The sequence below is a fragment of the Uloborus diversus genome, chromosome 9 (assembly GCF_026930045.1).
Source record: "Uloborus diversus isolate 005 chromosome 9, Udiv.v.3.1, whole genome shotgun sequence".
NCBI lineage: Eukaryota > Metazoa > Arthropoda > Arachnida > Araneae > Uloboridae > Uloborus > Uloborus diversus.
In genome coordinates, this window is record NC_072739.1 from 80126351 (window position 1) to 80143969 (window position 17619).

The 17619-nt window shown below is 34.7% G+C and overlaps 1 protein-coding gene across 1 annotated transcript in view; it reads right to left on the bottom strand.

Annotated features, from left to right (window-relative positions):
* The window catches only part of LOC129230340 (multiple epidermal growth factor-like domains protein 10), a 12575-nt gene extending 11836 nt beyond the window's left edge, over window positions 1–739 (bottom strand). Inside the window, exon 1 of the mRNA XM_054864738.1 lies at window positions 634–739. The gene's annotated coding sequence lies outside the window, so the exon portion shown is untranslated. The remainder of the gene's footprint in view (window positions 1–633) is intronic.
* Window positions 740–17619: the final 16880 nt, after the last annotated feature.

Sequence of the window (17619 nt, forward strand, 5' to 3'; positions counted from 1 at the left end):
GAAGCATCGCGAAGTTGTATAAAGCACTATAAATACTATACATGTTTCAAAATGGGGCCGTGGTAGCCTGATCGGTAAGGCATTGGACTCGGGACCGGAGGGTCTCGGGTTCGATCCTCGCTGGTCGAAGACCCACCGTCGTCATCAAAGGGGACTGGGCGACGTTAAATATGCTCGTGGTCTCAATGTCCTCCAAGTGAAACGATACCTCTGGGGGTGCTAGCACCAGGTAGCTATTAGCTCTTGGACTAGTTCTAAATTCTCATTAACTGTTCGATCCGGTGATGGTGCTGCCATCTATCGGTATATAAAATAATGGAGGTAAGGCACTTAGTATGCAGTCCTCGACATAAATACAGTTGTAGTCAGTTGTGACTCTGAATAAGAATGTTTCAAAATATCAAAAATATTAACCTTAATATCCGCATCTAAAAGTAATACGAACGGATTGGCGCAACGACTTACAGATCATTTATTCACAGAAATTGAATATCGACAGAAAATGCAGAAACAATATCATCACAATACTAACACTGCAACTAGAGAAAGCTACTTTATAGGTAACAACCTAAACGAAAATTCTGCTACCCAATGGAATCAATTGTGCTGCCACGATTCTAAAATAAAAGCTACCTGAGGGCAATGTTCTTTACACACTATTCCTTTGAAGCCAGGTTTGCACGTGCAGCCTGTTTTTCCAGAATTGCAGAAACCTCCATTTTTGCATTGTTGACAAGTGTAGCTACATCCTGGTCCAAAGAATCCTTCTTTGCAAGAAACTAAGAACATAAGAAAAGGTAAGCATAATAGAAATGCATTGAAAATAAATGGTTAAGTAAAAAATTTCAATTATGCACTATTTTGTTATTCAGACGACTTTGCACTCTCTCCATTTAAATTTTTGAGCTATTAGTAGGTATTTCTCAAATAGAGTCTTCATGGAATCCGAAATTTTGAAATTTGAGATGACTATTTTTACTCTTGAAAGTAAAAAAAAAAAAAACATATAGACATCTTTTAGGTTAAAAAAAAAAAAAAGGTTCAAAAGAGGCATAAGCCTATTTTCACTTAAAAGTGATACTAAACATTCCTTGTAGCAGGTAAAATTTTAGGAAGTTCAAAGAAAAATCGATAACATTCTACCGCATTTTTTGAGAAATAAAAGTTTTAAAAAGATGGGAAATGAAACAAACATGTTTAAAAAAAGTTCGGATTTATACGCGTCTCTGAAAAGGTTTCGCTTTTACGATAGCAATTGTTTTACCTTAAAAACTTTTCTTCAAACTCTAATCACTAGATTTTTTTTTTTTTCTTTTTTTGAGGAGGGACGGGGGTATTTCGTTATTCTGTTGAAATTTCAGGAGATATTTACTTTAGGGAGTTCGGGAGAAGTCATCGAAATTCGGGAGTCTCCCGAACAAATTGGAAGTTTGAGCAGCATATTCTTCATAAAGTTCAAGCAAGGGAGCAGGAATCTAACATATTCGGAGTGTTTTGTTCAACAAATGTCAAATCTATTAAAATGGAGTTTTTCAAATGTTAAAATGTTCATTACCTCCGGTAAATCTCTCACTTTGCTTCAGGCCGTAATGACTGTCGCTCAAGGGAATGCCCTTCAGTTTCTTCAGAAGTTTGGCCCTGTTGGCTGCATATTCGTACTCGGGAAGGTCGCCACGTATCGGGCCGATGTCACTTTCGTCTTCTACGGAAGAAAACGTAGCATGATAAATTCAAGCTCATAGAAAGGACTGTCGGGGGAATTATCATAACGTGGAACATGCCAAATTGACGAAAACATTTTCTATTGGTAAAATTCTTGTTGTCATTTTTTAGTCCTGATGCTTTAACTTTACATTTTAGTAAAACTCATATCAGTTATTGTTTTTTATTAACATAATATATTTATTCGGTTGATTATTTAACTTTTTTAATGGCTCAATTTAACTATTTGGTGAATTTATTTTCATTTGGATAAAATTTTTAATCATGTTTGAGAGTTTTATTTTATTAAAAGTTATACATTTAACCTAAAACTTCAGCTAAATTCTTTTTGGCAAGCAAATGAGTCCTGTAAATTGACTTGTTTGGCGAAAAGTTTTGAAAAAGCGCCAAGTTTTCCACCTTGTGATAATTGCCCCTGGACTGTCCCCTAATAGTTTATCCAACATTGTAATTTTGCAGCGTTATATTTTAGAAGAAAATGTTTTTTTCAACAAGCATTTTTGTTTCCCAACATAGAGTAAGTAATGTAAGTAGAGATGACACGCCTATGGTAGAAAGGAGATGATTTGAAGCTGCGGTTATAGGCTACATTGACAGGAAAATGAGCCAGACTATGATGACAGGATCGCTCCGCGAGATTGGTGACATAAATGGAGTCGGCCGATTGGTTTACATTTCAATACAAATTTTAATTCACTTTGACGACTTTGCAAGAATACCCAAGTTTAAATTAACTACCAAATGAGGTTCAATGAAGCAATGTTTTGAACCAGTGTACTCCAGCATCTTTAGAGGGAGAGAAGCTAAAGATCTTAAGGCTCTTCTAAACCTCTCCGTAAAATCTGACACGGCGAAATCACGAAATCTGTGGCAACACAGAGGGTGTTTCTGGGAGGGTCTAACTCGATTTTTTTTGCACTGCTAATTGGTCAGATTTCATGATGGACAGCGTCAATCACTGACTACGTGAATGGACAGCCATAAATCTAAGCTGTGCCCGAAGGTACTGTCTTTGCGATCGGACGAGGGCAGAGAGAGCTGCGAAAGATTCGAAGGATCCTGTTCCAAAACATGTTTCCCACCCGGCCTGTTTCCCCTCCGTAAATCAGTAAACATGTGTTTTCGTTTCAAAGTGTTTCTAGAGCTGACTGCTTACGATTTCCGAGAATTTAGTATTCAGCGAAAGGAATAGCAGGGAAAGCTGTCTGAGTTTTCAACTCAAGTTCTCCCGCCAAAGGGTGACAGAAGAAAAGAAGAAAGAAGACCATGTGTCAGGAAATTAACTTATTCTGCAAACTATAAAATTTGCGAGAATGCGTAGAAAATAGAATTGAGAAATGAAGGCAGAAAAAAAAGAGAGAAAAGAAAAGTTATAATATAAATTCAAGTGCTTTATTAATCATCTAAATTTCAATATTGAACATGGTGCGCACAAATGATGAACAAAATTTTTAAAAATCGAATTTCCGAAACTACTGCACATATCACAATAAGTGATACTTGAGAATAAATAGGAACATTCTAAAGTTTTTTTTTCCCTTTTCAGTTACAAACAGGGGCGGAGGGCGGGAACAGAAATTAACGTTGCGAGGGGGGAGGGGGATGTATAATAGTCATTGAGATAAAAGGCGCAATTTCAAGAACTATCACTAACAAAAACAAAAACATATTCCACTATAAATATGGATGTTATTCTCAGACATTAGTCATTCGCCCTGAATAAAATTTTATCAGTTCCACAATGCTACAAGTTAGAAATAAATTCCCGTTCCTTGAATCTATTTTTTCATATCAACTGATGTATTTGACTGTACTCGGGTTTTCAACGCAACATTTCAATCCGAAGAAAGGAGCAAGTAATAAAAACTACCTAATAACATAACATAAAATCAAGTTACATGATATAAAGTGGAAACAATAGATCGCAGTCCGACGGAAAAGGTATTTCTACTTCTTTCATTCGATTTAAAACTGCTCAGGGTTTGAATTTTTTAATGCAGTAATGAAAATAATTCAGATCAGTACAATAATGGACACCTTGAGAACAAAAATTAACATTACACAAAAACGGTGAACTGTGCACTGGAAAATTGTTAAAAGCCATTTTATAACTGCCGAGCACAGACCAGGCATTAAAAAAAAAAAAGGTTCAAAAGGTTCGCGTACATTCAAGGAGGATATGATAAAAATTCTAATTTTATCAACCCAGTATGTCGAAGGGAAACATGTTAGGAAATATTTTTTTATCATTTCATTGAACAAAAGAACCTTTCAGTAATTCATGCATTAGAGACGTACCGAGTAGCACTTTGGTCGAGTATCGAGTTCGAAGTTCCAATTATGTTTTAAGAAGAACCACCGACACACACGTGACGAATTTTGAACTCAGTGGTCAGTGGAAGAGTAGTATATACCTCCATGTCCACACACACACACAAATAATAGTTTTAAAAACAAAATTCCAGCCGAAATTTAATTGCGCATTATTGAAAAGATTTGTTTCTGTCAATAATTTTGACAAATAAGTTATTTTTTAAATTAAAAATAAACAAATACATAAAAGGTAGTGTTAATCAAGTTGGAATTAAAACAAATTATATCAATCCATACTTCTAGTCCGCCAAACGTAAATAATGTTTAAAAGCAAGTGAAACAACGTTAACACACTCTCAGAAATGGACTTTCATATTCGACGAAATTTTCTTCGTTTCTGACGAAATCGCTTCCAGGGATATGCTCCGAGCGAACATTTCGTCAAATTGAGGAAACTGCTTTCGTCTCTGGTTTGAAGATGCGAATTTCGTCAAATGTAACGAAATATTTCTTCATTCTAGTTTCGTCAAATCGACAATCATTTTCGTAGTTTTGAGAGTATTAGTTTCGTCAAATTAATTTCGTCATATTTGAGTATGTTAATTTCGTAATTTTTTGAGTTTATTTTTTATTTTAATTTTTCTTTTTTGAGCTGATTAGTTTTCTTTCTTTCTTTTTTTTTTTTTTTTTTTGACAATACTGACGAACCTCGTTAATTCGAACACGCTTAAAAATAATTACTTCTAAAGCGGACTTTTTTGTATTCTCTGTCCCATTGTTTTTGTTTTTCGAATAAGACGAATTCTGTTAAGAATAATCGATTTTAATGATCCATTAAAGTTCGTTTTAACGAGGTTCGACTGTATCTTATAAGATTTAGTCAAATCTTCACTTCAGAATCTTACCACCATAATTTCCCACTTTGATGCGCATAGTCACACTCACAGGCCCGTCATTTACGGGGAGGTTGACATTCCCCCCCCCCCTTGATTTTTGAACATTTATTCTTTACGTACGAAAGGCCGTGGTTTTAGTTGGTTCTCTATAAAAATTTTGAAGAGTGTACACCTTTTTCCACAATTGGAAAAAAAAATCGAAATGACTGGCCTGCACTCCCCCTCTCCGCCTAAAGCAAAAGGCAAGTATTTGTTGAAAAAAGAGACACATAAAAGATGTTAAAAAAAATGTTATTAATGTAAAAATACAAGCAGACAATTTCTTTAAAATGTAAAAATAATTACAAATTCAAGTTAAAGAACAATGAAATGATGTCTGGGAATTAGGGCTTTACGATGCATCGATGCATCGTAAAGCCCTAAAATTAAAATTGGAACGGTTTGGTTCTTTTTTTGGCGTTCCAAAAACCACCTACGTTCCTACTCGGGTGCCCAAGTACCTCCCTGCCGTGTGTGTGTGTGTAACGGAAACAAACTGTTGATTATATATAACTAGCGACGATTATTCATAATTTTCAATAGACTTGGTAAATATGATACATTATGTAATGTTTATCAAATTTACTAGTTTATTCACATAATTTCCTATTCGTGGATAATGCAATAAATTAGGATTATTTGTGGAGTAATGAGATCTTAATTGCAAAAACTGAACATTTTCAAGCAACACCAGAAAACTCAATCGTCTAAAAAAAGAAAAATGTCTCGGTTGCAATTAAAATTTCTAATAATATTTCAATTAAAAAACTGAAATATGCCTTTTTTTTTTGTACATTACTTTCATTTCTTGACGTGGAAAATGTATATTAGATAATAGTTTTAATTCTATAAAAAAAAAGTTTATATTATTAACTATTTAATGTTTACCTAAACAAAACGGAACTTCAAATTTAATTACATATTTAGAATTCTATATAATGTCAAAGTCTTCAAAATTAAAGATCTGAAAGTAAATGCATAACACACAAAGCCTCGATATCAAAAAGCAAATCAAGCCAATATTCTAAAGAAAAACATTTTCTTGTAAGATAACCTATTCAGACTCATTCTGCTGTGACTTTCCGAATTATTAGCAACTTTTTTACTAAACTTCATTTTCAAAGGCATCGTTGTGTGTGATATATCTGATCCTTCCAGAAAGAGACGATTATTTTTAATTAATATTGCTAGTTCAGGAACATTGTCAAGCAAAATATTTTTTCTATACAAACTGACCTGATTTTTAGAAAAGCTATGGACTTTTATTGTATTCACCACTACGAGTCAAGAAATATATTTGATAAATATTAAATAGTAGTCATACCCACACGGCTTTGCTTGTAGTAGAAAATTAAAAGGTCTTATGGTTCGCCTGTATAATTACAAAAAATGTATGGTGAATTTTTCGCCTATTGGCTTACCATATTACGGTTCCACGTTATGATAACTTGGTAATTTACTCGTCCGTCGTATGATAATTTTGCTCGGGAAAGTGTTCTTAAAATTGGAGTAGAAAAAGAACAAAATCGAATTTTCGAAAAATTGCTTCGAGATGCACACCCCACGCTACAAACTAACTTTGTGCCAAATTTCCTGAAAATCGGCCGAACGGTCAAGGCACTATGCGCGTCACGGGAACCGGACATAACGTCCAGATCCATAACGTCCACGGACATAACATCCATGACCAAAACGTCCAACGGACAAAACATCCGAGGGACAAAACGTCCGACGGACATAACGTCACAGAGATCCAGACAACCAGACATCCTCCAGACAGACTTCAGCTTTATTATAACAAAGACTATTTCCCAACTTTAGTGGCAATGGGGTTGATTCCAAAATTAAAAGTTTTTTTTTTTTTCCTGAAAGAGCATGCTTAAAAACATTCGCAACTCCAATAAACTATAGGGGGCGCTGCAATCACTGTCTAATAGTGGATGTAAAAGGTAGAACAAACAGATGCCGTAACTTATAACCTGCTTTGACGGTGAATGACAGTAATTTTTGATCGTGTTTGTGGGAAGCTTTCATTTCTATTCTTCTGAAATTACATTACACAACAAACTGTCTGAAGCCTGTAATTTACCCAAAGAAAACACGTGGCATGGAATGTTTTACCTTTTTCTTTAATATTGTTAATCACCGCAAGGTAGCGTATTCGAGCTCTGGAGTTGCAAATAGAATCTGACCATTCTTTAAATAATTTGACTAAGTTTAATAATTTTAAAAATTTATTTTAATCGGTACGCTTTTATTATGTACGCTTCTGCCGATGACAACACAAATGATGAAATACCATTCACTGTTGCCATTCGTAGAGCGTAATATTTAATTCGCATCTTTACTCAAGTGTAATGGCAACGATATGGTTGATAGCAAACGTAGAGCGCAATATTTAATTCGCTTCTTGAATACAATAACGTGAAAACGCAATACACAGATGCGCCTAAGTACATCATTTGTGACGTCATAAAGACCACGTCTTATTTTCAAAATCGGACATGTTAAAAAATAAGCATCTGGAAATGAAAGTTTTTTCTCGCTTCATGTTTTTTTTTTTTTTGCTTATTCTATCAATTTCAGTGACTAAAAATAATACTTCTGACTGAAGGAAACAACCCCATTTTGAATAATCTCTGGGGAATATGTATAATCGCCAGATTAATCTCATTCTACTGCACATACACTCAGGAGTGGGAAATTTCATGATTTACTCGCCACTTTTCCCCTAATGTGGCTAGTGTATTTTAAGTGAATTCGTTTATATTTTTGCAAATTTCACATCGAGATATAAATCGCAATCACTGTACTTGGCTATATATTTTTTTAATTAATAATTTAATAAAGAAATACATAAATAAAAATGGCATTTCGAATTTTTTTCCCATTATAAGATGCGGTAATTTTCACTGATTTTTCAAACAAAATAACTTCTACATTTAAACGGGGGTACTTATATTAAAACAGCATTGAAAAATATATCACCTAAATAATTTCAAAAACTTATCGAATAGAACTCGAAAGAAGAAAAAAACTTCTTTTCAGAACGAGTTTCGTCGATGTCACAGAAATACAAGACCAACACACAAAACGACAAAGAATGAATGGTCATTAGTAGGGATTCAGTAATTTATTGCCTGCCATTGAGGCAAAGCGGAGGAGCGGAGAAGCAGAAGACAAGACCCCAAGACCCTGAAGACCCTGGGGGAGAAGAGAAAGTGGCCCCTCAAAGTGGGAGGAAATGGGTGTGGTCTGGTGAAAGGCGTGTTTTTCGCAGTTTTTCACAATTTTTCGAAAACAAGGCTTTACTCCGTGGAGAATATCAATAGAACAAATTGTCTCAGAAACAAACTCAAAATATGTTTTTAAAGAGAAATGTTCAATCTTTTGCGCTCCTTTTTCAGTTTTTCCATATCATTTTTCAAACGTGTTAAAATAGTCGTTTAAAGTTTTAAAATGCTATTAAAAAAATTTCAAAATAATTACAGAAAAAATAAAAAAGCGCATATCTAGTTCTGTGTCATAGCCATCGTTTAAAACAAACCGCATGAAAATATTCCAGTAATTTCTCGTGTTATGCTTTGCACAGGTAGCAGATTTTCCCGTAGAGAAAGCATTAGCGTCGAAATCCAAGATGGACGGTATAGAAGAGCCTTAAGATGCATCTTCTAATTCTTGAGCTTACTTTCTTAGCATAGCGTGTCTTCTCAGTGTTACATTGCAATTCAAATGAACTATATAGGAGACGTTATAGCCGCTGGCCAATGGCTGTTCATAGAGGTAAAACAAAGAACCGCCCTCATTTACACCTTTCCAATCCGACATCTGCCTTGCCTATGACAAATTGCAATGTTTTACCTTTTGGGTTCTCTTGCGTTTTTACTTCCTTTTACGAAGTAAAGGAAGTATTGTATTCGCTAAAAGATTTTCACCCAAAAATTGGCCTCAATTACCATTTTGCTCGCCCCCGAATGAATATTGAGTTTTTTTTCCAACCCGACCACACGTGGATATATGCCTAAGAACGTATAGACACCCGAAACATCCATTTTGACAATCCCCGAATTAAAACGAGTTTTCTCGTGCCGTCTGTTTGTATGTTCGTATATTTCGCATAACTCAAAAACGGTATGTTCTAGAAAGTAGAAATTTGGTACGTAGACTCATAGTAGGGTCTAGTTGTGCAGCTCTCCTTTTGGTTGCATTCGGATGTTTCAAAGGGAGTCTTTTACACCTTTTTGGGGGAAATTATTGTTAATTTCAATGCAAACTCAAGTGGTGTTATAATTTGGCAAACACTTGGCGATTTTACGCCAAGATTTTGGTTGTCAAATTTTGTAGCCAACTTGGCGACAATTTTGGCGTTTTTTTTAAATACAAATCTGGTTTCAATTTGGCCATACTTAGAGAGTCAACCATTGAATCGCATTAAAATTGCCAAAATTGGGAAAATCTATCTGTATAAAACGTTTTCTTTGCTTCGATTTGCAACGAACTTGGGGTAAAAATATTTAAAGTGTTTCTTTGCTTTCTCTCAAGGCACTATTATCATTAAATTGGTGTAAAAGGAAGTCATGTGATCAGCTCGTTTCAAGAAAGAGCCTCAGTAGGCTATCTGCGTAACCTCTTTGGCCAATTTCTTAAATCACCGTAAGATGGTGTACCCAAGCTGTAGAACTGCAAATTCTATGCAGGGGCGTACCGATGGGAGGTCACTATGACCTTACAAAAATTTCTTTATTTGGCAAAATTATGATCATTCGGCAAAATTTGGAGTTCTATTCGCCAGAATTATTATCATTCGACGGATTTTGAAGTTCTATTCTGCAAAATTATCGTCGTTCGGCGAAATTTGAACTTTCATGCGGCAAAATTTGGAGCTCTATTCTGCAAAATTTTTCATCATTCAGCTAACTTGGGAGTTATATTCAGCAAAATTATCATCATTCGGTAAAACTTCGGAGTTCCATTCGTCAAGTTAAGAATTTCCGCTCTCTCAAAAATTTCGGAACGCCCTTGATTCTATGTTTTTCAATGACTTGTGTAGCTAAAAAAAAATATTGGAGCCACTTGCTATCGAGTCAATTCAGCTTTAAATCGAAACACAGTCGCATTAATCAGTTTAGACGAGACTTAAAGATTTCAGACTTTTGACGTTGATTCGGCAGACCCAAACGTACCTTTCACATCACACTTCCTCTGGTCTTCTAGCAGTTGAAAGCCAGGATAACAGGAGCATAAGTATGAACCGGGAGTGTTGGAGCAGTTGTGGTCACAGCCACCATTGTTTTTCTTGCATTCATTGATATCTAGTTTAAAAAAAAAAAGATCATAAAATGTAATTTGGAGGAACACAAACGAGAATATATTAGATCAGAATGAGATGCACTGAGACTCTGTTAAAAGCAATGTAAAGTTAAAGCGCCCAGAAAGGTTTTTCAATTTAAAAATCGAAGCGAGAACAAGTAATCTAATGGACTCTTAACATTTTACACAAAAAGTGTAATAGTCGTAGGATTGCAGCGTCTTATTCATATTTTGAACTAAAATTTCGGTGAAATTGGACGATCAAGCGTAAACGCTGAATGAATTCATTTCCTGAAATAAAATAGCAGTATAGTTTACGATCGAATAGATATTATAAATTCAGGTCTCTAAAAGAGATACTGTTAAATTTAGCTTCTATGAGAAATTGATGAAGAAATGTATTTACTTCAACCGGACAACTACTATGAAGTTAAGCTTCAAAAAGGACGTGTGAAATTTTTCCTCTAAAACTAGGCAATGAAGAAATTTAAAGCTTAAAATATAATTGTGTTGGGCATTTTTTTTTTCTCAGGTAGGCAAAAAATACTTTCATTATCAATTTGAGCGAGAAAAGTTAAACACGCGAAATTTTCGCCAGAGTAAAACGAGTCTTTTTTCCCCTTTCTCACCACCTAACATGGCCGCCGAACTCTCACAGTTACTTCAAACGCGACAATGGGAGTAGCAGGGGCGGCTCGTCGCTATGGGCAGGGTGGGCTCGGCCCACCCAAAAAATTGTAATTGATAAAATACATTATTAACAAAAATATCGTTTTGTGTTTCAGTTAAAAAAAGTAAAAAGTAAGGCGCACAACAGATTTTAAACATCTAGCCCACCCCCTCTCCGCATATCTCTAAACATAACCAGAAAGTTTTTAAATCCCATTAATTTTAGCGCTGTGCACAGTTTTGGGAGCTGCGGGCTCGCGTGAATCTGCCCCCGAAACTAAGAGTCACGCCTCTGCCCTTAGCCAATCGCAATGACTGAATCAGAAAGCGAAAAACGGCGGGTGATAACACCCGAAGGAATTCATTGCAACTCAAGGGTGGGCAAAATTCGCCGAGCCCAAACGAAATCGTAGTTGTCTATAGCGGTTTGGAGGGAAGAGTGGAGGTCAGCGGAGAAGAGTCTAGAAACGTCGCTCACTAGAATAACATGTAAAAGGGCAGAGAATCGGCTGCCCATGCCCATGTGTCAGGGAAAACCTTTTATCATACCGTTCCGCTTCTGTTTTTTTCTTTTCTTTTCTTTTTTTTTTTGTATTAATTTTTTCCTCTTCAACAGCTATTACTATATATATATATATATATATATATATATAAGGCATGGAGATTGCCGGTTTCATGAGATTCTGTACATTTGTTTTGCAACGCATGCATAATTTTTTTAGTTATTTGTTTGTTTTTGGAGTTAGAGATGCTTATTCTCAAAATTTCTGTGTAAGGACTTTCTTTTCGAATATAGAGCAGCCCGGTGTCTGACGCACCGGCGAAAAAAAAAAAAAAAAAAAAGGCTGATCCTCAGATTTTTTTGGTCGTCCTCGCAAAAAATAAAAAAATAGGAGAAGAAAGGAAACTCCATATTACCTAATTATAATATTATCCAACACTTGATCTTTTACGTCAGTTTTAAGATTAATTTTCGTAATTTTCTATGATTTCTCAGTAGCTTTTTTAAAAATTGTGTCCATTTTTTCGACCATAGTTACTTCTTGTCTTAATATTTAAATACTTGTGTAGCAGTTATTTAATAGAGTTTTATTTATATATTTACTTATTCATTTATTATTATTATTACTTTGTAAAAAAGGAAGGGGGAAAAAACTTCAGTCGTTCGTAATTTTTTTTTTCATTAGTTTTTAATGGTTCGCGAACATTTTTTTTTTTTTACAAGTTAACAAGAAAACAGCACAAGTCCGCGTGAATTTTTTTGAAAAGCTTTTGCAGGCCCGCATGTCAAAAAAGGTCGAGAGACACTGTAGAAATTACATTACTCTTTTTCATCAGATCGCAGTTCTATTGGTACGTACCTTAGCTTTTTTTTCTATCATATAGGATAGGTATAGTTTTGACATTAATTAAAATATTTAAGATCCTTTCAAGCTAATGTGCCTATAACTAGTCGATTAAATATTTTGTTAAGGGTATATGTGTGACCGTAATTAATTTTTCAACCACTCTTACTCAAGATTATTATTTAATAATGATGATAAAACATAAGTTAAATTTGAAAGTCGATTAGTAAAAAATGCAGCAATAGAAATATTATGTTTATTTCTTTTATTTCATTTACTTATTTTTGTTGTTGTTCAGATGGACCTTTTAGATGCTATTTGTCAGTTATCCATGTTTTAATTTTAAAGTTGCTTGAATTGTTATGTCAAGATGCGTATACTGTAATTAAAGTATTTTTTTTTTAATATTGTTGAATACCTTTTTATGCCTGTCCTGAAAATAATTTAATTCACCAAGCAAAACCATTTTTCACGGGGGTGTTTTTAGTGGTAAGGGGTCTTTCTCTTTTTGAGAGTCTGATTCCTTAATGTTTCACGGTGTGCCACCCCTCTTGGAGGGAGGGGAATGGCACAGTTGATGAGATTAATATTTTTATTACAACATATTGTTGTTATTACTGCTGTTAATATTATTATCAATTCGATCGCTTAAGGGAAGCCGAGTGTTTCATTTAAAATATGCAGGGTGTTCCGTTTTAACCAATAAGACCTTCATTTTCGCAACTGTTTGTTCAAGGTGCATACTTCCAATTGCAGAAATGTTCAAAATCAGATGCTGAGTTAAGATACTAAAAGTTTAAAGCGAAAAAAAAAAGAGTCAAAAACTAAAAATAACTTTTTCTACTGACCCTAGGTCTCCTAACTTACATTTAGGGAAATAATCTCAATTGAAATATATTACTAACAGAAACAATTTGACATTTATGCGAGCAAAACTCAAGGAGATATTCGAGTTTAAAGTTTTAAGGGACCAGATAGAAATGAGATAGGAACTTATCGTCCTTTCAGAAGAATGATAGGTTGTCAAAGTTAAAAAACAAAGTATTTATGTTTTTTAATGCTATTCAAAAACAAATGCAAATTTTATGCTGTGATACGCGAAAACACTACAAAACATTAATCAATTTGAAAAACCAGATTTGCACACAAAAATTTTAAGCCTTTTTAAACTGCTAAATTTTCCCTCAAAAGGTGTTATTGACAGTGAGTGTGAAGTGGTGTAAGTCACGAAACGCTGCGTTTCATATCTGGGTGAACATTGGTCGTACTAATGTCAAACTTTTTGTGTTGGAATTACATTTTAATGGTGATGACTTCCCTGAATATAAGTTGGAAAACCTAGGGCCCGTATAAAAAAATTGAATTTTGTATCATTTGACTCATTCTTATTTTTGCTTCAAACTTTCAATTCCTTAACCTTGCACCTGATTTTGAACATTTTTGCAATTAGAAGTATGCATCTTGGACAAACAGTTGCAAAAAAGAAGGTCTTGTTGGTTAAAACGAAACACCCTGTATAATCTATGTACACACAAACCTGTTTTTGTGCGGTCTTTCTTTTTGTACAATTTTTTTGTGTGATTTCTTTTTCCCGCGATATATGAAAATTTCAATCAGATTGGGACTCAATTGACGAAATTATTTATGAAACAGACAAAATGTTTTTTAAAATGAACGAAGTTATCTTTAAAACGAACAATTTGTTTTTATGAGGTTCTTATCCACCGCACAAAAACAGGTTTGGGAGTATTAAATCAAGTGGTATAATTTTGTAGGGCTATCTGAAGTTTGTATTAACTGATTTAAGTAACATTTTATGTTCCTCAGCATTAGTTTACCAACCATTGTTTTCATCATTTTATCTGTGTAAACATATAATATAAGGGTCATTCTCCAGAAAACGTAACTTTTGAACGCAAATATTTTTCAATTTCGAAACCTTTTGTTTTCTTTTTTTTTCATTCTTACAAGAAAGTGTTACCTTCTAGAAATAACCATAAACAATGGCCCAGCTAAGTTCCAATTATTTTACTCATAAATAACAAAAATAAAAATCATAAATTTTCATATTATGACATAATATGTATATGTTCACGTTACACAAATTGTACTTAGTAGATTACTGGGAGTATACCCTCAGGAAAATTGATGGGAACATCACTGCTTTTAAATAAACAAGTTATTAAGCAACAAAAACAGTCACACAAGGTGTATGACACGCCACGAAGGTTGTGAACCAAAAATTTTCTAAAAAAAAAAAAAATAAATAAAAATTGTTGTCAGGTTTAAATAGATATATTTTTGATGACATTAAAAATCATCGTTAAATGAATCGTTCCCTAAAGTTTTTACTGTAAAAGCCGTGTGACAGAAAAGTTACACTTTTTGAAGAATGACCCATAAACATAACTGCGGGCCCACCCGCTAAATTAAGGCACGAGCCGCCACTGGGGAGTAGATACGGTATGTTCCCTCCTGTACTCCTACCTCCATGGTCTCTCCTCACCCCTATTTCAACAAATGGAATTGTTTAATCGGTCGGGCAGCGGAGATCAACTTGCCAGAGGTGGACAGTGTAGCTGAGACTCGGGTTGGTGTATTTAGCTTAACGTAACGTGGGAGAGGTGAATCCAAAGACCTCTGGTGACTCTGCCATCATTGCTGCTATTAATTACCTAAGCGTATATTCTGGTGGTAGCATACCTGCACATGACTTATTGTCCGGTTTTAATTCGTAGCCTTTGAAGCATGAACATATCGGGCCTGTGGATCCATCTCGGCATTTTTGTTCGCAGCCGCCATTTTTCTTTATACAATAGCTTATGAGCTGCTGCACGTTTCCTGAAAGAAAATTCAGTGATTGGCAATATTAAACAAAACTTAAAATTAATTAAAAAAAAAAAAAAAAAAGACCTTAAAGGGCCGCATCTCATATTTAGATGAATCATGTGAACCTGAATACGTATAGAAACTAAATACAAATATATATTTTTCCTAGACAACATAGGAAAACACGAAAAATGAAAGACAATCAGAATTAATAAGTTTTGCTAACCGCAAAAACAGGATCCAAAGGAGAAATTGCAAATAATTTTAAAACCTTGCCGCTGTACTAAAATAAATGAAAAGTATTTTATATGCTAACAAATAAAAGTAGTAACAGATAAAAATTTTAAATCTTTGAGTTTTTCCAGTACCATCGAGAAACCATTTTCTCGGTGGTGCAGACTTTGTCCGATTGTCAGCCAAAGATGAAATTGCTACCGATCGTGTGAAGAATTTAGATATTTATTTAAAAAATTTGCTAAAAAGGTGAAAAATTCGAGTTCTCTATATTGAAAGCTCCGAACAAATTCTATCGTACGAAAAAAATTCAGTCTCTCGATAGGTATTAAAATTGTTTCATTGTGCAATTAAGTTTTCACTGCCGAAGTAGCAAAAGAATTCTAAAACATATTCTTATTAATATCTCCACAGTATTTTCAGTAATTCAAGTGAAACTGGTGAAGAACTGAAGTGACTGGTTTCAAAAGATGAAACCAGTTTTAACAAAACACAAGGCGAGTTTAATTTTTTTAATATCTTGCTCAGTGTCCGACTGCAGGAAGTTCTGCTCTGCACCAGTGGCTAAGAACTCTGGATCAAGTCACCTTTTAAACAATAACAACAGGCTCATGAATCAGTTTCGTGGATCCACTATGGTTTGAAGGCTGCAACGTGGCCAGGATTTAATATGAGATGAGTTCCAACATATAGTAGTTTGATAAAGCACTAGCACAGTACCCGAACGGCTTTGCTCGTAGTAGAACATTAAAAGGTCATTTGGTTCGCCTGTATAAATAAAGGATGATGAATTTCTCGCCAATTTGCTATGGTAATTTGCTTGCCCATGGTCGCATATGGTAGTTTGCTCGTCCACGTTATGGTAATTTGTTCGTCCAAGTTATGATAATCTGCTCGGCAAAATTTTCTTAAAATTGGAATAGAAAAAGAACAAAATCGAATTTTCAAAAAATCGCTTCGAGGTGCTCACTTTTATACTACGAACTAATTTTGTGCCCAATTTCATGAAACTCCGCCGAACGGTCTAGGCTCTATGCGCGTAAGAGATATTCAGAAATCCAGACACACAGACTACTAGCTTTATTATTAGTAAAGATAAAGAGAGAAACCCAGCTCAGTAACAGATGTCTACAAATCCGATTTCGCTTAAAACCCTCAAGCAAACTAGTTAATAGTTTTGGTTTTTACACCCGAACCTCTTTCAATAGAATGACTCAGACCATGTTTAGACACTTTGAAGTTGCTTACCAAACACTTCACTGTAAGTATATTTTGCCATAAGGCTAAAAGGATTTTTCGTGAAACAATAACGCATGTTTTCTTTATGGAAACCGCCTCCCCTCCCGCCACAGATTTATTTCGGTCTATTTTTCTTCTGTTGTACAAGGAGTAGAAAATATATTGTATAATATATAACTGTATGTACTCAAATTCAAATTCTTTTATATTATACAAGTAAGCAAATTATATGAGAAAAATGGACAATTTTCATTTTTGATTTTTTTACTCATATCGGGGAGAGATCCTCCCACATCAGACCACATGTTTCCTTGCCTAGGTCTTTGCCTACAGGCCCCCCCTACTTCGGTAAAACCTAGTTAAGATCATTCTGAATCAAGTCATTTTCAAACAAAAAAAAAAGTTTTCTAGGTCGGTTCATCTGTTTAGGAACTACGACAGCGCAGAGAAATACACACTCAAACTTGTAACCTCTTTCCTTTTTGTGTCGAGAGTTAAAAACCATATATACAACTCCCAAAAATTTCAACAACATATGGGGCGGTCAGAGCTCAATGGATGTAGTCATGAACGACTTGATTCCTTTTAGCTCTGAAAGTTTCATTCCAAACTAAGCAGTTTAGTTTTGAACGCTTCATATAATAAGACACCAAATTGGATGAAGTCGTTCATGGACTTGATTTACGTAAGCTCTGACTGTCTCACAAAGTCATATATTTATTACAAAAGTACTTATTGCAGTTTCAGTGCAACAAAAGTGAAACAATTAAAGAAAAAATTGCATTGGAGAGAATCAAAAGTTTTACTCGATGCTACTTTAAACTGCTATACTGCCGCCAGCAGGTAAATGGCAATATCTGTAGAAATGAGTTTCTAACATATTTGAAGAAACGCGTTTTTAGGCGTTTTTTTCAGCAGAAACCAAGTACGCAAGCTTGTGCAATAGCTGACAAAAATGCAATAAAGATTGAAAAATGAAAAATGTGCAGTTACTGCCCTTTACCTACCCACGGCAGTATACG